This window comes from Melanaphis sacchari, unplaced genomic scaffold (genome assembly GCF_002803265.2).
Source record: "Melanaphis sacchari strain LSU unplaced genomic scaffold, SCAv2.0 Contig311_pilon_pilon, whole genome shotgun sequence".
Lineage (NCBI taxonomy): Eukaryota > Metazoa > Arthropoda > Insecta > Hemiptera > Aphididae > Melanaphis > Melanaphis sacchari.
This window is the reverse complement of record NW_020271185.1, coordinates 19,500-30,142: the sequence shown is the minus strand read 5'-3', so window position 1 is coordinate 30,142 and position 10,643 is coordinate 19,500. Positions and strand designations below refer to the sequence as shown.

General features: G+C 29.3%; 1 pseudogene; it reads right to left on the bottom strand.

The window, feature by feature from the left end:
• Window positions 1-1,816: 1,816 nt before the first annotated feature.
• LOC112596245 lies at window positions 1,817-2,276 on the bottom strand (annotated as a pseudogene).
• Window positions 2,277-10,643: the final 8,367 nt, after the last annotated feature.

The following is a 10,643-nucleotide window of genomic DNA, read 5'->3' as shown; positions in this document are numbered from 1 at the left end:
ATTTTTTTTTTGACACAACTTTATTATACAAACAATAAGAAATAAAATCACACATACCTTTTCTTTTTATTTTATTCTAGAAGAATAATAATCATAAACATAATAAACATCATTGGTGTTTGTTTCATTTATGAATAAACCGTTTTTTAGGCCACAGCACGTTCGAGTCGGTGATACCCGATTGAGCCGTCAGATCCCAAACGGCTCCCGCCAAAAAAGGTTTTACGAAAATAACTTAAGTATTAGGCACATATTATTATTTCCGATTTACAACTATTGTATTATTTTTTACTAACTTACTGCTATTTGTTTTACGTACCTACATTCTCAATTATTTCTAAATTAAATATTATAGCGATACTATATACTTTATACAGTATTATACATATAATTTACTTCAATTTATCAGTTCAGGTACGTAAATTATAATTTATAATGATTGATTTTTAGATTGTATGTTACCACAATATTTAAATAATCAATTATAATATTAATACAATATGGATGATAGATAATTTATGCATTACATTTTTTTATATAGTAGTCCTATTGATTTTATAGACATTGAACACTTTTTTTAAAAGTATTTTGACATACATATTTACAACAACAAAAAATAATTATGTTTATCATAAGTAGAGCAAGGATTTTCATACATTTAAAAATAAGCGCTTATGTATTAAAAAATTAAAAATATGCAGTTAAATATGCCCCCAAAGAAATTAATACACTTAAATGTATTGCTCTAAAAATTATATTTTTTCTTTAAATATTTAATTTTAATAATTTTATATTATCTCTCTATAAGCTTTAACTAAATTTGATATAATTTTATTGTTGTAATCTAATCTACAGATTCGCAATTATAATAAAATTACTCTCTTTTGTCTTTTAGAGAAATTATATAGAAACAATTAAATATAATAATTTGTGTCCTTGATCATGAAAAGTATTCACTTAAGTACGTGATTTTTGAAAAACCTTTGTATCCAGACCTCCATGGCAAATTGTAAAATTATAGTTTTTACATATTACATTTATACTACGTCTATACCTACCTATATGTATGACTCTTTTCTCATAGTAATAAGTATTACAACATAAACACCTGTATATTTTTATATAAATATGTAAACATCTATAATTTAGAAAACCCTTGTTACTTACTATAAAATATATCAATTGTCAAGTTAAAGGAATGTTAGAACATAAAGCAAACCATTAATGTTATTTAAGACTGAAATAAAATATTTACCTATTAAAATTAAATAGGTGTGAAAAAAATACAATTTAATCATCATTAATAAAAAAGATTTAAATTAGAAAATATGTTATGTTATTTCAAATAGTTTATTAATGAAAAAGTTTAAAAATAACAAATAATACAACACATTAAATTATAAAGTTATTTTTACAATTCCATATGCCTATCTACTTGGTTTTTATATTATAAACAGATTCCTATTCAATACTTATGGCTAATAATGCTTTCAAATGGTCTTACATTGAGCTTCTAAGTCTTGTTTTGATGAAGCTGTTTAATAACCATGCTCAGATTAGGAGGTAATTATTGCGCTTCAACAAATCGATTAAATAATTCAACTGAAGAAACATCTGTTTCATTTGCACAACTTTTTTATGTACTTCTTGACTCAATGCTTCAAATTTCTGTTCTAATTGAACATATATTTTATTTTTAATCTTTTGAAGTTGAGCTCTATATTTTTGTTTTCTAGGTGTATGTAATATAAGATATTGAGTTGTTTGTGTCGATGAGGAATGTATTTATTGATCAGTTAAAGATGATGTATTTTGAAATGATAAACAAGAATTAGAAAATTACTTCTTTTGGTTTAATGGAGTACTTGTAGAAACTGGAACATTAGATATTAGATTAGGAATACTTGAATCTAGGCATGTCGTAGTATTGCAAAAATCTTCTTTAGTAATCATTGTGAAATCAGTAGGAACAGCATGGGGTAATAGAACTTTTTTTCTGCAGCTTCCAAGAAATGATCTGAATAAACCTTGAAGTACCTACTCCAATGATTTTCCAATTAAATCTTTCCGATTACAATTTATCAACCATTGCTTGGACCTAAAATAATAGTATTAGTTAGATACAATTATTGATAAGTATTAATAATTAATAATAGCTAACGTGCAACTTACATAGATTCGTCTTAAGGAAAGTTAAACAGTTAACACTTCTTCGAGTTCTTCGTGATATACTTAAACAAATGTATACATCCTTTCACAAGGCATACATAAACCATGATAATTATATTAATATAAACCGCGCAAAAAATGTAAAATACAAAAAAAAAATGCTCGGTATAAGTGCAGAATATAATAAAAAAACATTGAAATTTATTAATTTAAAAACATTACAAATTGCGATAACAATAAAACGTGATAGTTATAACAACCATATTTTTTATAAGCCCACTCCTTCCAAAAAAGAAAAAAATATAGATAAATAATTTTTAACTGACAAGCATGCCTTGGAACCTGAGAGTGAATAGTAACAATACAAAAAAAAAAAATGGGTTCCACAGGTGTTAAACATATTTATTTTAAGTTTTAGCATACAAGATAATTAATTAAATGATTTTAACATAATATATTCATTTGGTTTACTCAATGGTTTTGATATCTTTATTAGTGGGCTTGATCTATTCAATTATCTAAAAAATAGTGTTGATTTTTTAATCATCTCCATTTTTTCTTTTAATTTATTCAGAAATATAATTCTTACACCAAGTATTTGGTCTAAATGTTGTCATGTCTACAGACAAAAATAGATACTATTTTTATTAATGAATATTATTTATTTAATTTTTATTTTTTTTATAGAATATAAAACAAGGTACTTTTAAATATTTAGAGTACAACAATATTAATTACTGATCATTTGTTAAGGTTTATCATTGAATTAAAATCAAACACAAAATCTATGAGATACGGAAATATTTATTCAATACCAAGTCACATAATTATTATAGATCCTAAGCCAAAGTGGTTGTTTTTACTCGTGTATCGACAATTAAAACGTTTTGTATTAAATTCGCAATCACTGTATGCCAAAGCTTTGAGTCATTTCATAAATACAATGTGTACAGTTAGTGTAGAGTCGTCTATATTATGTCTCATCTTTGATCTTACGTATGGTTTTCACTTTCCATATTTCTTCGAAATAGTGACTCACCCATATGAGTATATGGGGTAATTTTTTTTTCCAATACGGTCCAAAAGGTGGTTTAGTTTAATGTTAGATCATGGAGGTTTACACAACAAGGACAGTATTAAGGTACAGAAGTTATATAAATTGATTTTTAAAAATGTATTATATCTGTAACGGTACGCCGTTACACGACGCAAAACGGTCCTTTTCAAGACCATCAATCATAGCCCGATACGTTCGCACAAACCACGGGGATAACTTCGCGCTCACAATGCGGAGCCGTAAGTCGTCCCACGTCTAAATAACTGGGGCTACATGTAGGGGGGACCGTCATGCATCCAATGACACCAACCCCACAGCCCTAGAACTGACACCATTTCCCGTACCGAACGTAAACACATTCGTGCACGGCGGCAAAACGTAGTTTACTAGTCGGTACGGGAAGCGCTTTATATACCGGGCACTACGACACTACGGCAATCAGTCTTCAATCAACCATTATTCAGTCAAGTCTACTAACAAGTCTACCTACTAAAGTTTCGAAGACCCTACTGCCAGACCCGACGACTACAGTTACTGGTGAACTTACAGGACTCGACGACTACTTTTACCAGAGAATTACACGGACCCGACGACATCAAGTCACGATTACGATTATCAGGAGCTCGGTACGGACTCCCTCAAGCATCGCCGCCGGTCAGACACCTACACCGCCCCACAAGTCCCCTCCCTCCCCCGTTAACTTGCTCAAGTTGTGTCGAAACCCGGGTCTTGTATATCACAGTAGCCGCTTCCTGCGAGTAACGCGGTGTGATATACGGACCCCGTCCCCGCGGCGAATGCGAACGTCTGCATTCCCCAAATCTCTCGCATTGTATTAGGGCCGAGCATCTGCCGGTCGCGCCGGGCTATCACCGCGAAGGTCCGTCTCTGTAGGCCGGCCGTCGCACCCGTGACTCCTGCCTCCAAATTATATGTATGTAATTATTAAACGAAAATACAGAAAAACATATTTTAAAACACACGAATTATATATTCTTATTCAGGACGCCGGTCCGTAGTGACCGTGCCGTCTTATATATCATAGTATTTAAACATTTTAAACACATGAATATAATTAATCTGTATTTGAGAGCTCATTAACTCTAATAAAATACATAATTTATGCAATGAGTTTACAATAATATGTATTAAATTTTCTCGTATTAAAAAATTATTTAAATCAGTCTTTTATTTCAAAATGTGGTTTGTTGATTTCATAGACACTGATCACATTTTTATAGAGTATTCTGACATATTTCTCTTGTGCATGCTATCCTGAGATAATATGTTCTAAGATGCTAATGCCAAATTTAAGGTGTTCGGTTGTTCCAGAAATTATTACGAGTGTTCTAATCTCTGGGCACGTTTAAATTTGAATTCAAAAGTTGCTATTCACCGTTCTTTAATCAAACTGAGTGTAAGCTAAAAGCCGATCCTCGATATTTTTGAGACTTTGTCCGGAAGAATAAATCTTGAGAGGGTATTTCATACCCTGTTAATTTTAATAAAAAGACTGGTTTGGGCTCCGAATCAATTTCATTCAAAAAAGTATAACATTTTAATTAAAGGCAAGACTGTGTGTGCAAGTGTGTAGCGAATCGTAGTTATGACAATCAAACTTGTAGACTTGAAATTTGTTGCAGAGGTAACACCTAGGAACCAATTTCATGAACTTAGGAATTTAAAAAAGGGTTCAAACAGGGATTCTAGCAAGCTAAGCTAAGCAAATTTTTGATCCCAACCGGGATGCTTTTTACCAGTAGGAAATGCAGATTTCAAAGAGCACTCAACTTAGAATTTAATACATCTGTTTAAGTAACACTTATGTTAGTTCCAATGATCCCGTGGTCCAGATCGGTCGGCCAGGCCGCCATACAAGCCGCTTGTTGATGCGTGGTTTTTGGTTTTGCTTGTTCGTCGTCTTTTTTTCGAAAATCCGCATGTGACGGTCATAAACACCTTTTTCTTCTGGTTGTTTTTGCCACTGCTGTTCAGCTCCTCGCGATTGCGTGACTGTCTTCTTTTGTGGACGTGGATCGCGATTTGTTGGTCCTCGGGTTTGTCCTGCGTTTGGAACACATTTTTGGACGATTCGGTTTTTCGTTCTGCATGTTGGACACACTTGAACGACGTGTGCGGCTGTCGGATTCCTCTGCGAAGAGTTACTGGCGAATTCGTTTGCGGTGACAGTGTGGTGGAGATGTCTGGTATAATTTTTTTTTTTGTTATTCTTAAATTCGTAGAATATTTATATAAATATAATATAAATATTTTTTATGATTTGTATGTTATTTGTTAAGAACCATTAACACTTCGGTCAACTATAATTTAATTATTTATTAGAAGTCAAGCGTCAACCGCTCGTAAGGAACGTTTACTTCACAACATCCATGAAAGATATGAACTCGATTTATATGTACACTAAAAACAAACTTAACAATAGAACCAATGTTTTATTTTGATTGATGTCAAATTTCAAATTAATTCTAATTTTTAATTTTTAATAGCCGATTATATAACAATTTGTTTTTTACATGCCCCCTCTGATCAAAAAAAAAAAAAAAAAACAAAACACAAAAATTAGATAAATAATCTATAATTGACAAGCTCTTAGAACCTAAGAGTAAATATTAAAAATACAATTAAAGTGGGTTCCGTTGAGTTTGAATATTAATTTTTTCAACACATAAGATATTTAAAAATGTTTACATATTTTTTATTATCATGAGTTTATTTTTCAATGGTTTCAATGTTATCATGAATAGGCTTGATATATCCAGTTGACTTTAATAGCAGTGTCGATAGTTTAAATATTTAATTATCATTTTTCATTAATTTGCGGATATGTTTATCACACCAAGATTGAATATTTAATGAATCCATTTCTAAAAACAAAAACCTTAATTATGAATCAATTTAATACAGTTAAAATGTATAAATAATTAGGTTTATGTTGCTATAAATATGTTTAAAATTCACCCCTTGTATTGATAAATAATGGCATACAATGTGTAAAAACACTAAATAAATGAACAACTTTCAATTACAAATTGAACAAATTCAGTGACAATATAATTTATGTTTGATGATATGTTCAAAGAAGTGTTAATAGAAAGTGTTAGTTGTGGTACGTATAATAGAAAGGCAAATCATGAACAGAGAATAAAAATATTAATTTCCAGCTAATATTTGTATTTTCAAATTCAACTTAGGAACAATTTTAATAATGAAATAAACAATTTTGTGACTAATTAATTATCTGTATCAATAATTATGGTCGATAGTAAATCACAAAATTAAGAGGATGTGATTTGCCATCATGATTCATCTATCACTTAAAGACCTTATACATTAATTATTAAGCATACTCAATAATAAATGGGTTAGATGCAACGATATGTCTAAAAGTACTGAACGCTGGACTGGTGGAGGAAAATATGTAAACACGAAAGTTATCTACATATCACACGCACTGTATTGATATTTTATAATTTAACTAATTACTATAAAATATTATTAATAATTATTGTACAATAGAATACGTACTAGATTTATAATCGTCAATAACTTTCAAATTATATTCGAAGAATTTTTTTGTTCTGCCTAAAAAAAATTATATGCCTACTAAATATTAGGGTAATTTGATAAATATACTATTTAAACAACAATTCATTCTGTAGGCTTATTTATTTTAAAGTGATAAATTATATAATTATCATAATAACATAATGATAATTGCTTTTATTGATATATATGTTACGGTAAATGATGTTATATCAGAAATTAACGTTATTCGCCGGTTATTAACGTTATTTACCTACGAATGTGGGAATTATCGTTATTTTCTAGTGAATAACGTTAATAACTGTATGATTTGGGAAATTTTGATCTGATTATAAAATAAAAGAGGTTATTGCGGAAGATTTAAAAAAATAACCAAAGAACCAATCATCAAAGAAGACAAAATCGGAAATTAAATCATAGAAATCGCAGAAAAAAATTCGGAACTTGGTACTTAAATATTTTTTAATTATTTAACGATAAATTTCCGAATTTTAAATATAACAAAAATAAAACTAAAATATAAATATTTGAAAATTATTTTAAATATTTTTTTGATGATTGCCAAGAAAATATTTGTATTGCATGTAAAAATTCAAAAAAAAATTTAGAAAAACAAGGAGAGGAAATGATGAAATTTTCTAAAGAAAAGTTTCCTCAGCTTGAAATAGGCTTAACTGTATGTGTATTTATACCAAACGTTAATAGAGCTCGTGGTTCTATGCAAAATATACTATTAGTTGTCACTCAAGTTGAACATGATTTATACAAACTCTGTAAGTTAATTCTTAATGAAAAAATATACTATTAAAATTAAAATTTGTTTTATTATTTTATAAATACGGAATATAGTTTTCTTAAATACAGTGAATTCCTCTTAATGTGGGTACGTTGGGACCAGCCCTGTTTGCCCACATTAAGCGGTTGCCCATAAAAACCGAAATTAGTAAAAAAAAAAAAAAAATTATAATAAAAAAATATATTTGTATTATCATATGATTGAAAAAAATTTTAAATAATTACTAGATATATAAATAAAACTAAATACATATAATATATTAAATAAAATTAATCTTTGGATGTAGAAGGTATACAAAACGTTGTAATTTTTCGTTGTCTAAGCTGTTTAGTATGGATCTGGTTGACAAAATAGGCACACGCTTCAAGTTTATCAGACGGACTATTTTCGTTTCCCTCTTGCATGAAGAACTTCTGCAAGAAATCAATGCACTTTTTCGCCTCTCTTTGGCGAAATTTGTTTATTTGAATGGTAATGATTTTTATTACTTTCGATAAACACAATCTCATAGATACGACGGAACCCGATTAAATTAATCGTTTTTAAATACTTATGTGTATATTCTAACGCTATGATAAAAAAAATTGCCCACATAAACCGAATCGAGTGTCCATATTACGCGGTTTTATTTGACATTGTTAATATACATTTGTATTGGGACCAGACATGTTTGCCCACAATAAGCGGATGCCCATATTAACCGGTGGCCACATTAAGCGGAATCCACTGTATTATTTCACATGCCAAAAATAGCTGTTTGCAAATAAAATCTATTAGACATGGACAATGTGATAAAATTAGCAGATGGTAGACAGTTGACACTGAGGGAAGTAGCTAGTAATAATTCGGTTGCGAGCCCTCGAAGGTACCAGCGTTGTCATTGCAAGACTAGTTGTAATAATAATAAGCATTGTGCTTACCTTGGGGCTGAAAAATTATGTTATATTAAATGTCATGGGAGTAAAACTTGTAAAAATAAATAAAAAATAATAATGCATTTATTCTATTTTTAAAAATATCTGGGTACTTACATAATTTTTCAAATTGTAGTATTTGAGATTCATGCGCTTATCTGGTTTATAACATCAATTACCTGTGTATTTGGTCATTAACGTGATTATCCAGTTTATAACGATAAATACCTATATATTTGGTAAATAACGTTAATAACCGGTGAATAACGTTAATTTCCATTTAACATCATTTACCGTAACATATATATATATCAATATATCATTATATATACGAACTGTTTTCATGATAGTTGTTGATGAAGAAAGTACCAACACTATGAACGATGAAACACATTCTTATTAAGAATAAAGTTTTACACATGTTAGAACCGAGAGCATATAATTATGAAAAATGCACGCCCCGGTCACCGAATACTTCGCACGCTTGTCCGGTCACACACCGACTGACCTGTGTATGTGTGTATATTTGTTTTAGGAATTCAATAGAAGTGAACGGGTTTGCCGAGTAAGACTATTGAATATTAGTGTGCGATGGATGTGTAACTGTGTGTATATGTGTATGTGTGTAACTTAAAGCTATGGACAAATAGGTAACTCAATAAAAATGAATGCAAACCCTATGCTACGCTAATAAGATAAATAATAATAATGATAATTACGGCCCTTTTGGCCCAATATGTAAAAATGTGTATAAAGTAGCTATTAGAGCCACAACATAAATATAATAATTTTATAGGATCTTCTGGCGCAATTATACATTTGTATTATAAAAATTGATATCAAAATAATAATATAAATTGCCCTATGGCTTAATAATAAGGATATAAATATAAAGGTTATATATGCATGGCCCTTATGGCCAAGCAAAACAAAACAATGATATGATAGGTAGCTATTAGAGCCACAACAAAAATATAACAATAATAATGTAAGATAGCTACAATAGTAATATAATAATAATAAATGGCCCTTTTGGCTCAATAATTGTAAATATTATAAATATTAGTATAAGAATATTTAGCCCTCTTGGCCCAGCTGTATAAAAATGTAATAATTTAAAATAAATAAATAAATAATAATAATTAAAACTCACACATTGTGGAGCGCAAACTGGCAGACACACACACACACACAAACAAATACGAATAGAAATATACAAAAATAATAATAAAAATATTATAAAAAAAATAGTATAAATATAACAGTTGGCGATTCGCGCGCACACAGGTATAATATAGGAAATGCGATTAGCGCCCAAGCATTATAATATAATAAAATGATGCGATTTACGCAAAATGAATATGATTTAGAAAAACAATATAAGATATAACGGTCTGTTTATTACAGTAAGCGACGTATGGCTGAAGACAAAATTGGGAGGTCAGGCAAAGTGCGCACCGATCGACGAGTAGCAGATAACGCTGCATAATTTCATATATATAAACAACTGGAGAGAATTGACAGACGCGATTAAAATATGAAAGAATAAACAGAATGACAAAATATGTTTGTGTGTGTGGATCATGAATTCTGTGTTATTTAATATTTACATTGTTATTCATCGACGGCGTTAACAACACAAGTACAATCATATTTAAACTAATAAATGTATAAAAAGTATACGATATTTTTATTAAACAACTAGTGTAGACTTTTTTTGTAATTATTTTAACGTGACATAAAACCAACAAGTTTAAGGATACGTGAGCAATAAACATTGTTATACAAACATATAATTTACCATAAGTCAACATTTTATCTTTATTTCCTATAACAAAATACAATTATAAGATATTTCATTAAATATTCTGTTAAAAACTACATGTTTGTATTTATTTTATATGTATGTAATAGGAGTGCAATCAACGTGGGCATTCGCTCTACTTTAGATTATTATAGAACGATTAAAAGTATGTTATTACTAATAATTAATTATATTTTTTTAGTTTTCGCTTTATATCTAAATAATCGATTGTTTCTTAAAATAATCAATCGTATCAATCTTGATTAAAATTTAAAACATGATTTAAAATAAAATTGTATGTTAATAAACAATAATTTAAAAATTAGATAACCATTTGAT